Below are 20,642 nucleotides of genomic sequence, written 5' to 3' on the forward strand. Positions count from 1 at the left end.
AGCTTTGCGAGTAGTATCGAACTCTGTCATCTCATAAAATGTTGTGATTACCTTTTCTTGGTGTTCTCATCTCATTTGATTAGAGACTTCTCCTTCCATTCTAAGTGCTTTCCAGCTCTCAGTCAGAGCTTACTTATTTAACTCAAGATGGAAGTATCTGCACTTTGCATTTTTTCTTATGAAAGAAACTACTTATGGAATGGGTTACTTAATCTATAAAGGTGACAAAGCCAGGCCATTCTTAACTATTATTTCCTCACCTTTAAAATTGTTGTGACAAACCACTAAGTTTCAAATTTAGCATGGCCACAGTGTCGGTGTAAAACACCACTATCCAACTGTGAAAAGAATCTGTTTCGGCAGGTATGGAATTTCAGAAGATACCTAGATATGGATAAACAGCCTTGGCTGAAGTGACCATGAGATGGTGGAGTTCAGGATCCTGCATGGTAGAAGCAGGGCAACAAGTAGGATGACAGCCCTGGACTTCAGGAGAGGCAGCTTTGGCCCCTTCAAAGACCTGCTAGGAGGGATCCCATGGGCTAGGGCTCTAGGAGGCAGGGGGTTCCAAGAGAGCTGGTCAGAATTCAAGTACCACTTCCTCCAAGCTCAAGATCAGTGCACCCCTGTGAGGAAGAAGACAAGCAGAGGAGCCAGGAGACCCTCATGGATGAGCAAAGAGCTTCTAGAGAAACTCACATGGAAGAGGGAGGTTCACAGTATGTGGAAAAAGGGATTGGCCACTTGGGAGGAATATAGGAATGTTGTCAGGGTATGCAGAGATGCAACGAGGAAGGCCAAGGCCCAGTTGGAACTAAATCTGACAAGGGATGTCAAGGATAAGAAGGGCTTCTTCAAATGTCTGGGGAAACTGTGGACCCACTGCCCCCACGAGTTGGGTGCCCTGGTGGTGCAGGATGTAGAGCAGGCGGAGTTACTGAATGTCTCTTTGCTTCAATCTTTACTGCTAAGGCTGGCCCTCAGGCATCTCAGCCCCCAGAGGTGAGCAAGAAAATCTGGAGAAAGGAAGACTTCCCCTTGGCTGAGGAGGATTGGGTTTGAGATCATTTAGGCAAACTGGAACCTCACAAATCCATGGACCCCGATGGGATGCACCCATGGATGCTGAGGGAGCTGGCAGATGTTCTCGCTAAGCCACTCTTCATCATCTTTGAAAGGTCATGGAGGACAGGAGAGGTGCCTGAGGACTGGAGGGTAGCCAGCATCACTCCAATCTTCAAAAAGGGTAATGAGGAGGACCCAGGAATCTGTAGACCACTCAGCCTCACTTCCATCCCCAGAAAGGTCATGGAACAGTTCATTCTGGATGTCATCTCCAGGCATGTAGAGGAAAAAAAGGTTATTAGAAGCAGTCAACATGGATTCACCAAGGGAAGCTGGTGCCTGACCAACCTGATAGCCTTCTATGATGGCATGACAGGCTGGGTTGATGAAGGGAGAGCAGTGGATGTTGTTTACCTTGACTTCAGCAACGTTTTTGACACTGTCTCCCATAACATCCTCATGGACAAGTTTAGGGAGTGTGGATGACAGTGAGGTGGACTGAGAACTGGCTGAACAGCAGAGCTTAAAGGGTTGTGATCGATGGGGCAGAGTCTGTTTGGAGGTCTGTAACTAGTGGTGTTCCCAAGGGGACTGTGCTGGGTTCACTCCTGTTCAATATATTCTTCAGTGACCTGGTTGAAGGGGTAGAGTGTAACCTCAGCAAGTTCGCTGAGAGAAGCGGCTGATACACCAGAAGGTTGTGCTGCCATCCAGCGAGACCTGGACAGGCTGGAGAGCTGGGCCAAGGGGAACCTCATAAAATTCAACAAGAGCAAGTGCAAGGTCCTGCCCCTGGGGAGGAACAACCCCATGCACCAGTACAGGTTGGGGACTGACCTACTGGAAAGCGGCTCTGTTGAGAAGGACCTGGGAGTGCTGGTGGACAATAAGTTGACCATGAGCCAGCACTGTGCCCTTGTCTCCAAGAAGGCCAATGGTATCCTGGGGTTCATAAAAAAAGTGTGGCCAACCGGTTGCGGGAGGTTATTCTGCCCCTCTACTCTGCCCTAGTGAGGCCACATCTGGAGTACTGTGTCTGGTTCTGGGCTCCCCGAAGGGACAGGGAAGGACAAAGAAGGACAGGGAACTGCTTGAGCAAGTCCAGCAGAGAGCTACAAGGATGATCAGGGGACTGGACCATCTCCCTTATGAGAAAAGGCTGAGAGACTTGGGTTTGTTCAGCCTGGAGAAGAGAAGACTGAGGGGGGATCTTGTCAATACTTATAAATAACTGAAGGGTGGGTGTCAAGAGGATGTGACCAGACTCTTCAGTGGTGCCCAATGACAGGACAAGGGGCAACGGGCACAAGTTGGAACACAGGAAGTTTCAACTGAATATGAGAAAAAACTTCTCTCCTGTGAGGGTGCCAAAGCAGTGGAACAGGCTGCCCAGGGGGGTTGTGGAGTTTCCTTCCCTGGAGACATTCAAAACCCACCTGGACATGTTCCTGTGCCCCTGCTCTACGTGTGCCTGCTCAAGCAGGGGAGTTGGACAAGATAATCTCCAGAGGTCCCTTCCAACCCCTACCATTCTGTGATTCTGTAAATTTAACTTCTCTTTTTTTAAATTTTCTTTAATTTAATCGGGTAGCTTATCCTTAGTTTGTCATTTGGCATTTTCAGGGTTTTTTTATGCTTTTAGCTATGCCTTACCGCAAAAGGTTTTTTGTTTGTTTCTTTTACACAGCTCTTTTGGTCCTTCAAAGATATTCAAACATGAACTGCTGGAAACATGCTAATATAAAATTCCAGCACAATCCTGAAAATTGGAATAAGTCTTCTGACTCCCCTGGACTAACTTGAGGTGCTAGAGTTCATCTACCCATACATGTCCCAAAATAGTTTATGTCTGTGATAAGGATTCTCCAGGAATGCTTAACTGGGCGTTATATAGACTGTACAGGTCTTCACAGTGATCTCAACCATGGCATCTAAGGAATGGGGTAAAAAGTGCATTGCTTTAGACGGGTATGAGTGGAGAAGCTCCTGGAGTATAGATTAATTTGGGGATTGGGCTTGTCCGTTATTATTGCAGTTACAGGAATATGAGGGGCAGAAACTGGAGATAGACTAGCTTTTTTTCTTTATCCCCCTTGTTGGAGGAAGAGTGAAAGAACAGCCCAAACACCCCTAGTGATATCTCAGGTTGATCTTATGCTGCAGTCCAACAATATGGTTGCAGCATATATACATACGTGCCTGATCAAGTAGATACCCATTTAGCTATGCCAATGTTGAGGGCTGAAATACTGTCACCCCTCATCCTTTGTGAGCCTGAGGAGACTGGTCTAGCAGCTGGCTTGTCCTCAGCTCATTCCACTACTATCATTCCCCAAGCTGCTCAGGTTGTATTTGGGGTCCGGTTGCAGTCGCACCTGGGACTGCAGTGTAGGCATACGCTAAGAAACAGTGGGAATATAAATTGTTACATTTGGAAGAGAAATGTGTTTAAACTTCTGGTAAGGAAAGTGCTAATTTCTGTTTCAGCGTTGGGTTTGGTTTTAGCGGTTTTTTTTTGGGTTTGGTATTTTTGTTTGTTTATTTGTTTCTTTTTCCCCTAGAGCAAACAAAACAGGAAGGATGTACTTGAATGTTTCTTTGGCTAATCCAGTTGTGCTGATAAGATTATGATCTGTATTTCTCTGGATTCCTCTATCCCTTCAGACCCCTTTAGGTACCTGAAGGTACATTTGTCTAAGACAGGAGGGGAGAAATGTAGGAAGTTAAAATAAAATATCAGTATTTGGTAGGAAACACAAAAGGGTTTCTTTTGGTGTGTGTTTTGTGTTTGATGAGTGTAACTGACTGTGTTAAATACTCAGTGGTTTACAGTTTCAAGAAAAATTAAAATCTGTTTCTTCGTACTCACAAACCTGAAGTGCATTCTATGAAAAACAGATTATGAGGCATTCATTGCCATGCACTCACTTTCTCTGAAAGTTTGAGAAAATTCCTCTCCCCCTCAAGAGTTAGTCTTTTCTTGCATTTTCTCACCTTTGTACAGCAAGACATTAGTGCAGTTGTCTTATTTCCCTTTTTAATTACCTTATTAAATATTCTTCCCAGAAAATCATGTTGGGCAACAGCTTTTGCTGCATGCTCAAATAAAAACCAGTACGGAACAGCATTCGGACACAGTGTAATATCTTAAAGTGTGAATTAGGAACCTTCAAACTGAGTTTGCTGCCTTGCAATTCATGGAAATATACACAGAGATCCTATTTTAATTGATGACAGTGTTTGCTTCTCTTACATGCTTGTTTGTACAGTGACTAAAGTATAAAAAATTGATTTCTAATGGGATCTGTCCTACCTGTAATAGAAAGTAAAGTTTTGCAATAATGGGCAGTAAAAATACATATTTCCTTTTTCATTTTCTTTCCCACTCAAAGTTATACAGGTCTTCTATTTAATAGACTTTTTGATCTTTTCCTGAGAAATAAAACTGTTACAGGATATTTGCCTTTTGCTGGTATGGTATCTAGGCAATAATAATTACAGATTAAGTATTTCACTTTTTAAAATATTGAGTTTCTCATTACTTTGTGCTCAGGTACATATCATTAAAAACCATGCCTCAGAATAAAGTGTGAATGGTTAATTCTTGTTGTTTTATTTTAAAATAATTACTTCCATGAAGGGTTTTCTTTTTCATTTTTTAAAGAAAGCATTTCATTGATCTTCTGTTTTGTAAAAAACTTTTAACAAAATCAATTTTGTAATGAAACCAAACATTAATTGTTATTTATCTCAACCAGATAAACAAGGAGTCTGATGATCACGATTAACTGTCACCAGTCTGAGTTAAGAATTCCTTCTGAATTCCATCTCTTTGAACTGCTATTCAGAAACATGACTTACAGATTTTCTCTGAAAAAAATAAAATCACCCCATCACTGTTGCCAGTGCAGTAAATGACTGTGTCAAAATTGATATACGTGGGATACTTCCAGCTTGGGGTGAACATTTTGCCATATCTCATTTCTCTCAAAGGATGGGACCTCGGTAGCTGCACATGTGTTTTTCCATGAGACCAGCACAAATTTTATTTGGTCTCAGTGCAGACAGTGAATCTTTCTATGAGTGAGGATTTCTTCTGTGGCTGATGGTGGCTAAATCAATTCCTTATTATTGAAAGAAATAGGAGACAGAATTCAAAGGAACTGAAACCAGATCATTATAGAGAGGGAGTTCTATGTAAGGTTAAGCACATATGTAAATGTTCGTCATAATAGGGCATAATCAGGCGAGTCAAACAAAGTGTGGAGATCATAAAATTAAAAATCCAACATCAAAAGGGTTCAGGATTCATCCTGTGAACTCCAGAAGTACTTTAAATCTTTTTGTAATGTCAGGTGGTCTGCTCTTTATCTAAGAATGTACTTTTAATTAGGGGTCACATCACTGTAGTAACTGGGTGAATCACAAGTATTCAAAAATAGAAATCCTTGCAGATTTGTAGAATAATGCTTATTTTCAGGAAGCTTAATGGTATGTGAAAGCAGGTGGAAAATTAATGTAGTTCACTTCACATCTGGGACAAATGGAATTTGAGTGCAGCGTAGAACTGGCTGGAAAATGAGGAAAAAAATATTATTCCACTCTCCTCACACCCTTCAAGTGGGATATTTTTTTCCTTTAATGGATGTTTCTAAAGGTTCCCCTTCTTCCCCTGTTCCCTTCACAGAGGAGACTACATTTTTATTCTTCCTCACCCCTCTTCTCTTTTTGTCAAAACAATTGCTTTTTTGGTTTTCCAGTAATTGTCCTCTGGCAGCTGACACAACAATCTGTGTATTTTCAGACATTTCAAATACACAGTTGTGGTACTTCTTCCATAGCCACTACCTTATTCTGCTGAAGGTATGTATGAATGAGTGAAAAATTGTTAACTAAAAGAATTTAATTAATTTCAGTACCCATCTCTTTTGATTAATATACATAAGAATGGTCCTACTGCACTCTGGCCAAGAGTGGACCTAGCCTATTACGTGGCCTTCAATAATAATAAGAAAAACCCTAGAAGATCAGGACAAACCTGTTGTGTATGTATCACCTATTCTTGTTTGTGTGGGGTTTTTTGTTTATCTGTTTTTAACCTTTGCCATCTGTGGTTTAAGTGCCTGCTAGATCAGGGGCTGAATTTTATCTTTGCATTCTGTGGCTCTTGATGGACTTCCATTCTGCAGTTCTATGTATAAAAAGACTTCTTTTTGATTTTTGCTGTGCATTTAGACATACCAAACCTTCTTTTACATTTCACTGGATACAGCTGACAACTGAAGTAAAGTAGTTGTCTTTTGTTTGCTATTTCTGTAGTTCTGAGTTGTTAATTTTTAGCTGGGAGGTAAAACGCATACACTTCATTTGTTTTCTGAGGTACTTCTATGAAGTGACAACTGAGCAGTGTATATAGCTGATCATATAGTATGGTTTTTGACAAAGCTTTTAAATGAGGCTATTTGATAACTGTTTTAAAATAGAAGACAAAATATAGAATAATTTTGTAGAATATTGTCCACTTTAGGCACACATTTGAACTGAAAGTGTGAAAAATAACATTAGGTAAAACATCCCACTTTTCCCAAATGCTGTGATCTTAATTAAGATCCCACTGGAAGTCATATTAGGCTGTGTTTCAATGCAAGTAGCTGTTCCCTGTCAATGTCTTTGATGCTTCAGCTGAAGTAGTTTTACCGAGTCATCCGGTGTGCAGTGTATGAGCGTCTCTGATAACACTTCTTCCGTGTAGGGATGAAATCCAAAAATCAGTGTCAGATGGAAATCGAAGTTCTCAAAGTTTGAAGGATTGATGGAAAGATTTTAATGAGTACAGATTTCAAGTTTTACTTTCATAGATTTGGCAGAAAGGGCAAGCATGAAATCCCTGTGTGCAGATGTCTGGGAGAGATGTTTGAAAATACAGAAGTTAAAAAAAAGTCTAATTGAAAATCAAGAGTAACATTTTGATGGAAAGAAAGAAGTATTTTTTCCATATTTCACCTGGAAAAGTAGCACAGATTTTGAGGAAATTAAGTATATGCCTGTACCTTTGTGAAGCTGGATGATAACCACATTCCAATTACCTCTCAGTAATAAGAAGCATAAAACTTAATTGCTTCTATTCAAGTACCTATTTCTTCTAATTTAAAATAAATAAAAAATCCCACCACCCAGAAAGAGGGTTACTGAAGACACTGCCAAGTTGACTGATTAAGGTAGAGACCCAAACAAAGGAAAATATTTCTGCGACATGAGGGAATTTAGCCTATATTTATTTTATTTTATTTTTATTTTATTTCAGTGTGGCATGAAACAAAATATTCTGTAAACTAAGGTTAATTTTGTCAGTGATCAATTCTTGCCATATGGAGATAAAACCATTTTAATTGGTAGTCCTGCTGCATCCATACTTTTAATATAAACACCATTTTTAATAGTTTTATTCCAATTTTCTTCCTGTTCAACCCAGTCCAATTTTTCTCTGCTAAAAATTGTGTTCTTGTGCCATACATTGGGTAGTGGCACTTGGGAAGCTAATTTTAAAGTATGATAGGCAAATCATTCAAGTGAAAATAAAGTTAGTTGCTCTTTCTTCATGTAACAGTATCAAATGAAAAGTGAGTAATGAAAACAAAGGAGAGATATAAATTGGAAGCTTATTCATCAGAACAGTTGGGTTTCGTAGCTACTAATTCTAAAGCTGAGATTTGCAACTTTCAAGTATTTACTCTGAAATAAAAATGCATTTAAGAAACAAATGGGGGGAAAGAGTTTAAAAAAATGACAGCAATGAGAAACCTTTTTGGAGCAGGATATCTGCTCTACTGAAGTAGGAGCTTGGTCCTTTTGATACTCTGGATTTTCTTTTTTCCATAGGTATTGCATTGAAAACACATAGCCTTATGATATTTTTCAGAAATCTGTGACAAAGGTGTCCCTTTCTTACATGAACCTGGGCAACAGCCATGCTTGTGTTTTGTAAAGTAAAAGACTTCACAGGTAGCGAGAGTTTAAAAGAACTCTGCATGCCACAGGCATAGTCTTTTCCCAGGTGTGATTTGAGAGAAGAGCCATTTTGCACTCAGCTGCACAAAGCTAAAACTGGCAGTGGAGAATCTTCATCCTTGGAGATTCCCAAAACCCAACTAGACAAAGCCCTGAGCAACTTGGTCTTGCTCTGAACTTAGCCTCCACTTTGAGTGGTTAGACTAGATGATTTCCCAAGTTCCCTTCCAAGTTAAATTATTTTACTGTCCTAAACTGCACTATTTTAAAATTTGGTTCAATGGCTGTGTTCAGATTGAATCTTCCTGATGCGATGGCACCATGCCCACACTACTGGCCTTAGCTAAATATTGTGCTTTAGCTCTGACAGCTCAGATGTCTAAAAACCATTGAAATTAAATATGGCAGCTCCCCACGGGCATCCCAGAACCTTTTGCTCTAGAGTGACCTAATCAGAGATTTACTTGCCTTTCTTGTTCCCTTCTACATTTTCATCTTCTTGAAAAAAACACTCCTGCAGTCCAAAGGTTGTGATTTTGACTGGAGTTTGGATTTAGCCAATTACATGTGCTTGTAGTGCTCAGTGTATACATAGCAAACTTTGGTGTGGAAGGAAAAAAAAATCACAAGAAATCGTATGCTCTTTGTTGTTATTTATTAGAAATAAGGTTTTATGGGAAGGTGAATACTTCTAGAGGATAGTTTCCAAAAATTGTGACCACAAATACAATGCCAGTTACGGGTGGATTAGCCTCTATTTCTACAAAAAAAAAAATCCTGCCTTTGCATTTTGTGTCTTGTTTTGTTGTCGTATTTGTGAGTTGTTGGCAGAAGAGCTGACTGGAAGAGACAAAACATATGCGCAGAAAGGGTTTTAGCAGGTATGAAACACTTCTTACTGAACACTGACAGAGGCTGACCCTCCGCTTTCTCTCTGCTGCCCATACTCCACCATCTTTCCTTAGCCATAAAAACAGATTTTTCCAGTCTCCCTAAACAAGGAACCAAATATGACAGCTCAGCTGATGGTGTTGACATTGGCAGCAGCCTTGACGGATGGCACCAAACCTTGCCATGGCCTATCCACTGCTAATCAGCTGTTCGAAGGAACTCTGTGTGCCACAGGCACAGTCTTATCGGAAAAGGACATCTTTGCTGTTCACCCTGACAGCTGTGATGCAGCTGTTCGTGGAGTGAACTGAGCGCGGAGGGGGAGGCGGGGAGGCGGAGGAGGAAGATTTAGAACAAGTGACAGCTCTGGTATCCTGCATTGAAGCTGTCCTGAGCTATAATAAACAACTGGAATGGAGAGGAGAGGAGATGGGAATCGAACTTCATGAAAATGGACAAGTAGGTTAGGCTTGAAACAAGGGGAGGAGTGAGAGGAATGGAACAGGACTGCCCCATGAGGCTCTGTAAGGCAACTGGAGCTGTATGCTCTCTTGTGATTAATGCGGGCTGAGGGAATTAACGTACAAACTTCCGTCATCTTCTATAGGTTGCGCACATTTCTGTGGATATTAATGGGGATGCGTGCCAGGAAGTCCTACAACTAAGCAAGATGTGGAGCAGCATGGGCCTGAATAATTTGTTGAGGTGCCATAGATCTGATGGCTTTGGAGACAGGCCGAGGGAAGGAGTTTAAAACAAAAGAAGAAAAAGAAAGAAAAAGTGCTTGCTACTTGCTCTGAGTGATTATGGGTGGGGAATGAGAGAGTTTGAGAGAGCGCTCCTGCTGCTTTTCAAAGTAAATACCTTTTCTGAGGTAGAAACTCTAAGTGGTAAAATACGCTGCTGTTATAAGTTTCGTATTCAAGCTTGTATCGTGTACTCTATTGACACTTTTGAAGACAGATGTCTAACTTTTAGCTGACTGTTAACTAGATGGTACATAAGTAATGGTGTGGAGTTGAGGGTGTAGAAAATGCCATTGAAACAGTGACATCTTCACTGGTGTATTTTAGTTAGTTCCCATCAGTTTTTATTTTCTTGGGGTTTGGTTTTTGAGGGAGAGAGCGAGACCAGAATTTGGACCTTTTGTGATGGTAAACTATCAGTTCTAAACTTACCAATCATTTTATAATATAACTTGAGAAGGGCAACAGAATGCAGAATTCTGCAAATGATTTTTTAAAAATAAAGTGGGTTTGTAATTTTTCAAAAAGTTGATCTCACTTAGAAGGTAAAAAACCGGTTTAGGTTAAGTAAGTGAAATAAGGTTGACAGCAACATTGCCTTCCCCAGAACTCAGACTAAACACTTCTTAATGCTGAGTTTTAAAAATAAAAAAAAGTTATTACAACATTAATTGATTTTTCTCTGTGCTTTCTAAAAGCAGAAAGATTAAGACAAATATTTTGCTTGCAATATATCTGTCCTAGGCAAAGGTAAGGAGTGTTAGATTGCCTGGGAAAGCTTGCTTGTAAAAAGCTTCCGATATAATTTTACAACTGAGTGGATTAGTTTGTGATAGCACTGAGATTTGGGATGTTCCTGCAAACTAATTCTTTTTAATGTTTTCTCTTTTTATTGCTGATTACCTATGGGTTTTACTACATGCAACTTCTCTTTTCTCTACTGACATATAGACAAAATAGCTAGCAGTATGCTGCAGTCAGTAGCCAAAAATGTCTCAAAGCAGATGTTTCTATTGTTATAGCAAAGAAACCACACATATGCTTATACACATCACCAATGCTTTGGTTTTACATTTAGTACCGTCCCTGCTATTACCTTTTATCCTTCACTGAAGAAATCATCTTGAGTTGCCCCCAAAAAATAACATATAGGCTTAGAATATATATCAAAGATGATTTTCCTTATTTATATGTATATAGAAAAACCAAAACAAAACACTCAGAAAAGATGAACTTATACTTCAGGGACTTTCTCAATCAAAAAAATACAGATCCTTGTTCTGCTTTATAGCAGGACTGCTCCTGTAATTTTTGTGTGTCTACAGTGTATGCTGTACCATATTTACAGAGACATGCAGTACCTTATGGTGACATTTTGTTTATTTTCACTCCTGAATTGTGAGGTTATCGCAATTATCGTACTGAAAACTTCAGATATTCACACAAATATTTGATGTGCCCGCCTAACCTGAGGTTTATTTTTCAGATTTTATACAAGCCTAATGACAAATGTTAAATAAATATTTTGTGAAATTGATTTTGCTCAGTAAAAGAAAATAGTTTGTGTTCAATCTAAATGGTTTGTCCATTATTTCTGAGGTTTTTGTTATATTTTCTTAATTTTTAAAGAATTCAGTAAACTATTTACAAATGAGTGGCTGATACTTTTCAAAATTATACAGGATTAGTGGTTTTGAGTATTTAGGTTTTGACATCTGTTCTGTGTAACTGATCACTCAGCTTAATAATTTTAATAATAGATCTCATCAATAGCTGTTCATAACTGATTTAAGCATTCATTGTACAACTTGAGATTTGGAAAATCATTAGTTTTATGTGTTTTTCAGCTTTAGTAGTAAGAAAGCTTTAGAGGTTTGCACGTACTAACATACTACTGCTATTCCTGTGTTCTTAATCATGTGAGTTTGCCATTGCACAGAAAATTGGTGTTTTCAAACAAGGGTTTTTTGGTAACTTTATATACCGATTTAGTCCACTAAAAGTGGACAAATTTTGTGTCTACTTATTTTTGGCTATATTTTTGTCAGTGGGAATTTTTTTCTATAGTCATCTATTTTTTAGCTGGTGATATAATGCAGTTTCTTGTGGACTGTGCATGGATTGCCACAGCTGAACCTTTGCACACTATGATGCATTAGCAACATAAAATTAGACTTATTCTTTTTATTGGGTAATTCTTGCACAGGTGATAATGATATTTTTTACTTTTATTTAGGTTATGCAGAATCCAAGACAATATTGGTAGGTTCTTAAGAGATGTAACTTCATGTAACTTGTGAACTGCCAATGTTTTTGATATTGAACAAACTTAGAAGCTGGGAATGCTAACGAACTTTAAAAAAAAACAAACCCTAGCTTTAAGATTTAGGCAAAGTTGTGCCCAGAAGATGTCCACAACCTGCCAGTCGTGAAGAAATGACTCAGAAAGGCCTTTAAGGGCTAACGTGTTTAGTAGTCCTACTGCGTGAGAGTATGAGTAGGGTGGCAAAATAGGAAGGTGCAATTTTTAACCTTGTTATACTGTCTAGGTGACAAATAAGTGAGGTGAAAGGAGAATGACAGTTTCTTTCATTCTGTTTTCACCACCAATATCTGTTGTTTCTTTACTGCTGATGTGACTGAAGGGCGGCAGAACACCGCCCCTCTAGATACTGGCTATTAGACATACTTATGAAGAACAAGTACATCAGTAAGAAATCTGATTTTTTATTTAGCATTTTTATGGTAGTGAGTTTTGTTTTGATCTGGGATCTTTTTATTGGAGATATTATGATAATCCACAAGCCACTGATGCCTACTACAGTCATAATCTTTCAGATTTCTTCTCTCTCTGAAATTAAAATGGTGCCTCTGGATGCTGCAGATACAATCTGTTTGATGGCATGTCTATGTGTTTATGAGTTTCTAAGAGATGAACAGGAAGGAGTTGTTCAGAGAAGTACAGCTTTTCATCTAATATATGAGATATAGTCAGTGTCCATTTCAAAATCATAAGTCTAGGTATTTTCAACGTAGTTAATGGTTCTATATTAGGAATGCAACTACCAGAAGCTTTTTTTTCCTAAATAAAGTTGTAAGTAGTAATAAGCCACAGAGGGAAGCTGCTTTGTCTTTTTTTCAGGAAGGGAGTTTCCATGTTTGGTATCTCCTCTTTTATTTTATTTTGTCTTCCTTGCACTCTTCCTTCCTCACTCCCTTTCACACGTTCCCCTGCGCTATTCCTGTCACACCTGTTGCGCACAGCGTTACACTCTCACAAGCGCGCTCGCTCGCTCTCGCGCTGTCTCAAATGCGCTCTCTTTCATGTGCTCTCTCGAACGTGCTCACGCTCAGTGTCTTGCTTGCTCATTCTTGCACGCTCACTTTTCTTGCTCGCTTTCTCTCTCGTGCTCTCGAATGCCCTCTCCCGTGTGCTCTCCCCCTCTCACTCTCTTGTGCGCACTCTTCCTCTTACGCTCGCTCCCTTTCTCGCTCACGCGCTTGCACTCTCGTTCTCGTTCTTGCTCCTGTGCGCTGTGTCTCTCTGCCTCTTTCTGTCTCTTTTGTTCTCTCGCTCCTCAAACTTACTGTATCTTACTTTTTCTAGGGAAAACGTGTCCTTTTTGTTACCCAGCAAGTGGTCAGGGATTAGTGATACAGGATAGTTTGATTGCCAGGGATAATATTCCTTTATGAACCTTCTTAACTGGATTCACAGGTGAGATTTTTGCTTTTTTTTTCCTTTAAGGTGTTCCCTCCTTCTTCCTTCCACCCCTTCCCCCCCTTCAATCACGTCATTGCTTGGAGGCAAGAGAGTATGGGGAGAGGGTAGAGAAGCTCATTTAGCGGCCCTGGTAGACATAGGCATCACAGTACCAATCAATCAACACACATGCTTTCCCACTGAGACTCCCCTGTGACCTTGAGGAGTGTGACAAATGACTTAGAGGACAGAACAGACAGAAGGTTTGTGATAAACCAAAAAATTATGTTCTTCTGGGTGATGAAGAAAAATAAAAATGAAGAGTGAGGATAGATAGATATTTGGTTTGAACAAGACTCGATAAATTCTGTAACTACCTTTTGCTGCACTGGCTGTGGTTAGAGGAGTTTACTGTCATGGTAATCAAGACTTCTTCAATAAACCTCACTGCAATGTTTACAGTAGTTTTTTTGTGCAGTACTGCAGTACTTTATGGCTCTGAGCCCTCAACTGTGGCTGGAGGTTGTAGCAGTTATTGATAACAGATTCCAGAGGCAACATATATCACTAAACTTATGTTGAGGGAAAATAATCAGCAGAGTGAATCACTTAACCTGGATCGACTTGGCTCATTCTGAAATCTGCAGCACGTTTACTCAGTCATGGGAAGGTTATTATTAATCATAAATGTTTTATACATTAATAAGTGCAGCAACTTACAGTCTGGCTGTAGATACACTTTCAGTAGATTTTTAAAAATTATTTTTACATACAATATGTGGGGTTTGTGTTTTTTTTTTTAATAGAGCAGTTGGAGTCAGCAATCTTTATGTATCTATTATGTATCTATGCAGCTAGTGCATTACGGGAGAAGGAATGCATTTTCTTGCACCCACCAATGTGTGTCTAGTCTTCGCAGAAAACAGTGTCTGTTAGGAGAAAGGTCTCTTGCTACATTGTTCATCCTTCGTGTCTGCCTCAGAATGTAGACTGGCATTTTCATTACCCATTTCATTTTTCTCTAGTTCCTTTGACCCCTATCAACACGAGTATCTGTATTTGTCCCATGTTAAGCCCCTAGTAACAACAATCACTATTACATGTTTTAGCCAGCCAAACCACTGATACTCCTAGTTCTGTACTTGGATTCCTCTTCTTTGCAGCTCAATAAAAAAGTAGTGACCTTCTTTTTGAAATGTAGACTGCTAAAAATACGTCAGCGGTCAGTAATTCTTGTTCATGCATTCAAATCTATACAGACCATAAAACTGAATTTCTAATCTCATTGCCAGAGTTTAGAAAACTATGTCCATTCCAACTTTCTTTCTTGTTCTGGGAAAAAGAGGTCTATTGTAAACAAAATTGGAGGCTGTTTTTTCTAATGACAGGCCACACTTTCCAATGCAGGAAAAGGTATTTTGGTTCATTAAGCTCTGTAGCAGTGCTAGTAAACCAAAAGCTAAATGAAAGGAGGTGGCATGTGTTTGGGGAAGCAGGCAGTGAAGTGTCATCATCCTTCTAATGATATTGAAGCGGGTCAGATTTACTGGTAAAATGCCCAGATCTCCCATGTAGCAGCCATAATCTGATATATGTCTGATGTTTTAGAGTGCCAGAATTGCAAATCCGAAAAAAATAAAGCATTACCTTGTGGAGTGTTGAAATAATTTAGAGAAATATAATCCAGTTTAAGGAGGAATGAATGACAATCGCTCTAAGGTTCTAGAAAATGACAAGAGAAAGCAGTTTGTTACCGTTTCAAAAGATTTGTGTTAAATTTACCAACAGGGGATGTACTATCAGAGAGCGGCAGATACATATCAGGAAAAAAATCAAGAAGTTGATTGTTCCTGGGGCTTTTAATGAGGTCAGTAACCCAGTCCTGCAGAACAATTAATTTCTTCAGCACCTTGCTGAATGCAATTCTGTTTCAAAAGTGTTAGGCTCTTCTCCCTCAACAGCTGCACTTTTCATTCAGGTAAAGCCAAATTGGCACTGTGTAACTTTGCTGCCCACTCATCCCCTCATTTGCTCTAATGAGGGCCTTCAGAGTGGGTCTGACAATGGAAAATGACAGACAAGTGGGATTATAGATTAGTCTGAGGGGGAAAAAAAAAAAAGAAGAAAGAAAAAAGAAAAAGTAGAAGATGGTTTAGGTTGTAAGCCATTAAGTATGAATTGTATTTACTAGGTGCCATGCTCTGTTAGTATGAGTAACTATTCAGAAGTGTAGAAGGCAAAAGTAGATGTTTCAGACTCAAGATATTTTACCTGACCATAACAGAAAGACATTAAATGGTTTTCGAGATCTTCTGCTTTTCTAAGGAAGCTGGTTTTTTTACACTGGATATCATGTTGAAATGTTGTCCACTTGGAATGAATTTATTTTAGCTGGATCAGGTCTGTGTCTACCAAAAGTAGTTAACTTAAAAAAACTTTTGAAAGTATCTTCAAGGACAGGGAATCATTAGCATCTGGGTATTTTTATTAGTTTGGGAACACAAGTCATGTAGCTTTGTGTCTCAAAGAGATAAGGAAAATAGAACGGAGACTTGGACCCAGGTCATTAAAGCCCTAAGATAACACTTTAATCACTGTACCATCCATGCTTTGGAAGAAGATTATTAATGCAAGTGTTTTCATCTTCTGTTTTTAAAAGTCAGTTTTCTTGTAAAATAGCAATACACCTCAGTGGAGAGTTTCTGCAGCTCTTGCCTAGATTTAATACAAATTAAATAATAGGTTCTTTGTGTTATCAATGCCAAAAGCTTTCAGACTGACTTCTGTTTTGGTTTATCCCAAAAAAAGAAAGGTTAGCACATTTGAGTATAGAATACATATCTTTTTATAAAATTTGTCATTATATGGCAGAAATATGGATCCGTTTGGCTCATTCAATTTACTGTTGAAGGCATGAAACACTAGAGGCCAAATTCTGAGAAAACTATGTAGTCTATTTAATGGAAACACACAGTTTTGTAGGGTGAATACAAGGTCTTAATTTAGCTTTAAAAGTATCTGTAACTGTCAGAATTGTTAAGTATGCTTTTAATGCAAAAATAAACACGATTTTATTTGGGGGGGATAAAATAAAATTTTGAGGGGAGAGCACAGTAAAACTGGAGCTTAAGAGACTAATCCTGTTCTTAGTGCTGTTGATCAAAACTGTATGCACATCAGTTTATGTAAACTTTGCTGTAGCAAGATTTAATTCATAGGAGCATTATGAATCATAGTGATGTAATGTTTGTTCGAATGTGGTACTTTAGGTATAGCCTAATTCTGTGTCACTTATGCTTCTCCATAGATTTATAACTGTGGAAAACCTGCTATATGTGGCAACAGAAAACCAGAGCAAACAAAAACATTCTTATTTTGTGGTGTCAGAAATCAAATTTTAGGTTTTTCTTTTTTTCCACAGCAAAGAGGGCCAGTGACAATGGATCCTGGTTGGTGTTTCGTAACATTTAAGCTAGAATCACCATGGCTGGGCACAGGTAAATAAGTAAATGAGGAGGAACCAAGGAGGAAGAAGCCAACATATTACTCAGTCGATGGCAACACTGAATCTGAAAATAATGTCTTAAAATAGGTGCTCAGAGGTCATGGGACCATACCTGGGTTAGGGAAGGATGTACTGGAGTCACTGCCCGTAAATTTAAACTTAAGATATTGGTTATCCTTTTAGTAACAGATTAAAAAAAAAAACAACATAGTTGGGTTTTTTTGTAAAAAAAAAAAAAAAGAATCCCATAAAGGTTTGTCATCTGTCTGTTCTTGAGTTCAGCCTTTAGGAAAGAAAAGAAAAAGAAAACCTCTCAAACTGTAATGAAATGAATTTTATTTTTCAGGCACTGGGCCCTTGCCATTTCATTTCATTACCAGGATACGCTGAGCGGGCTGGAATCAGCAAGAACTACAGGCAATGAAAGCTGATGATAAGCATTTCATCATGGCCCTAAACATATTAAATTTTTAGCTATAAATTTTATCAACAGCATCTACATGGCTGGATACTATTTCGCCCCCATCTTTCTTCACCACTCCCCCACCCTGTTCTCTTTTAGTCCACAAATACAACTTGTACTTGACTGTTCTGAAAACAAATTTTAAAGAATAATCAATAAAAAGACATCTACAGTTTAGCTAGTCCAGTAATTATCATTCAGGCTATCTTCTGTACTTACTGAAAATGGGAAAACAAAGTTACAGCATGAGCAAGGGTAACAATAGACGAACCTCATTAGGTTTTGTGACAGTCTCCAGAAGATTTCCTCCTAAAACTAATAGCATATGCCAGGGAGATATTTTTCAGTTGAAGACCTCATACCCAGACATTTGGTCTTTATAGAATACTGATAGAGAAATAAAAGGTATCGATCTAAAAGAAAAGGTGGTAGATTTGCTAGTTATAATATAGTCAATAAAATGTCACCAATTTTATATGCCTCTAATGGTTAAATGCCCCAAACCAGAAGTATACTGGAGTCTACAATGACATTTTGAATTAAAAGTTCCTGAGGATCAGGACTAGGAGAAAACTTAATCCCTGCATTACTAGGTGATATCCCAGTAATCAGAAACAGACAAAAAGGGAACATAGAACTGTGAAACAGAGTGAGCAGGTGATCATTTTGGTTGAGTCTGAAAAAGGGCTGGCCTTTCTGAGCAGTACTCTGGGTAACTGTAGTAGCATCTTTAATGTTGAGAGAAAGAAAGGTGCATATCTGAGACATCTCAAGGCTTGACAACCCTGGGGCTGGTTAGAGGCTAATTAGTTTCAGAAGTGAAGACTCTGGAGTAGCTGAGGGAAATCCTAATTGTGTTAATAATGAATTCTGTTCTCAGATAGTGCTATAGTACAGTTCATCGTTGGAAATGTGATTTTAAACAAATATGTTCTTTAAGTTTTGCCTGGTAGTTCGGGCTGTCTGAGTGGTCTGCTGGGGAAGAAAACCACATTCACAGGTAATGTTGGCCGCTAAAGCCAGCATGTCCAATATCCTGATGTGACTTGGGAAAACTTGCGAGCTCATACATTGCTCCTCCACCAAGCTGTCCGGGCTTGTTTTGAAGCTTGTAGGGCAAGGATCTAGGGGACAATAAACAGGTAGTGATGATAATTATGCATTCAACTTATTGGTCATGTAGCCATACAGGGAGTACGTAGGGAGAATGCTTCAAGATCCTAAAGAAGTTTGTAACAAGTATAGACAGCTTCTCCTTTTTCTCATCCTTTATAAGAAAATTCATCCTGTTCCTGTATCTGGTATTTCTGGTTCTTATTGTTACTGTTAAAAATAAAATGTGTTTACATGTGACGGAGTAAGGACTGATGAGCAGTGACAATTGGAAAATCAGTAGGCATACCTGGATTTTTTTTAAAAAAACCACCATGTAGTTTGAGAAAAACTACTTATTACATGAAGCCTTAAAATATGGCTAGTACAGGCTTTTCTGATGGTACCTGAACCATCCTAATGTCATCATTGCTTACACTCAAAAATGAAAAAGATGCATCATTAAAGGAAAAATTACCAAAAAGCACTTCTGTGTCAATAGTTATGTATAATATTCATCTTTTTCTTTAAATAACATTTTTAATTTTACTTCAGGTTTCATTACATAGTATAGCTTTTTGACCAGATTTCATGGATACAGCTCATCCTGTGCATATTTCAAAGCCAGGTGTAGGTTGATTTCTACAGGTTGATTTGGGAAGACTTCAGGGAACAGCAGCTGCTGTTGCAATTCTTGGAAGTGGGGCAAATTATTCTTGAAAGAAAGTAGGGAACCTAGCTAACTTCTAATATTGTTTTAATCACTGTGGTATCGGAGTGTTTCATACAAATAAAGATAGTAAAAAGCGTTTTTCTCCTTCTTCCTTTCCTGCTGGGAAAAATGAAGCAATGGCCCTATGGACACCATAATAAATTATTAGAGCAGTATCTATGTACTGAGTTTATCAGGCACTGGATCAGGTCCTATGTGGCTACATCATAGTTGTATCTATGCACGAAGTTTAGCATGTAAAAGATTACTGTAAATAGAGAAGGAATAATCTGTTTTCTGTGTTGTGTCTGGGGTCCATGTCCATGCTGCTTAAACTGCAGCACTGAAAACTCAGGTTAAAACTTTCTTCCTATAATAGTAGTAAAGCATCATCCTCTGAGAATAGATTACATGAAAAGACAGTCATTACTGGAGGTTTATTAACGTCAGAGTCGATGAATATCAGTTTAGAAAACCATTGACAGAGTTTGTTGTGTCCTGGAGTAGAGAACAAGGGGGTGACATCCAGCAATGAATTCTCGCATTTTAATTTTAGGACTCAAAGCAAACACTAACTGGGTTTATTTCTTTAGATATACAGTTAGAATTTCAGTTATAGGCATTTGCATACTTCTGCAAATGGCATTCTCACTGACTTCTAGCTCCTTCCCAGTTGTATTGCAAATTCAAAAAAAATATTATTATTTTTTTTAATCTTCCTGCTAGCTATTCAAGCAATGAATTCAAGGGTAGTAACCATCAGGCTGCTCTGAAATACTACCCCTCAGCATCCTAGCTCACCAACAGGTTCCGGCTTCGTGGCCAAACCACCTCAAAAGAAAAGGCAGCACAATTTTCTGTTTCTTTCATAAAAACAGTTTGGTTTTTCCTTTCACCTATGGCATATTAACAAATACTTAAGCTGTGTCTTTTGCCTACTCTTTCAAGCATCAACAAAGAGAAGTTCCTTCCAGCAGAACCCAAGACAAGAAAACTTTACGAAAGAGTAGGTGAAAGTTTCAGGCAAATAGAAGGTGACTAAATTTAGAGGGTGGCAATGGCAAAATGAAGAATTGTGTAACCCTATCTAATAATTTATTTGTTTGTCTTGTTTCAGAGCCAGCTAAGATCTTTATTCCCTATGTCCTTTGATTTCACTGGAATTATTTTCAATTAAGATACAGATGAGGACTTGTGTGTTCACCGTCTTGTGTTGTGCTATTGACATATATATAAAGCTACTTTTAGAAATATAGAAAACAACAAATTAAAAAATAAGTACTATTTTTTAAATGAGAAAACTCTTAAGAAAATGAAAACAATGATTTGTTTCAAGAATATTTAAGAAAGTAGACTTTACATGAGAAAACAGTTTCACGTTCTAAAACCCTGTTTGCCTTAGACTAGCATGAACTTTATATTAATTCGACTTTTCTCTAAACTCTCCTGTCCTCATT

General features: G+C 38.6%; 1 protein-coding gene across 2 annotated transcripts in view; it reads left to right on the forward strand.

Moving 5' to 3' along the window:
* The window catches only part of PCDH9 (protocadherin 9), a 699,593-nt gene that overhangs the window by 261,522 nt on the left and 417,429 nt on the right, over window positions 1–20,642 (forward strand). The gene's annotated exons all lie outside the window — the stretch shown is intronic.

The sequence above is a fragment of the Phalacrocorax carbo genome, chromosome 1 (genome assembly GCF_963921805.1).
Source record: "Phalacrocorax carbo chromosome 1, bPhaCar2.1, whole genome shotgun sequence".
Classification (NCBI taxonomy): domain Eukaryota; kingdom Metazoa; phylum Chordata; class Aves; order Suliformes; family Phalacrocoracidae; genus Phalacrocorax; species Phalacrocorax carbo.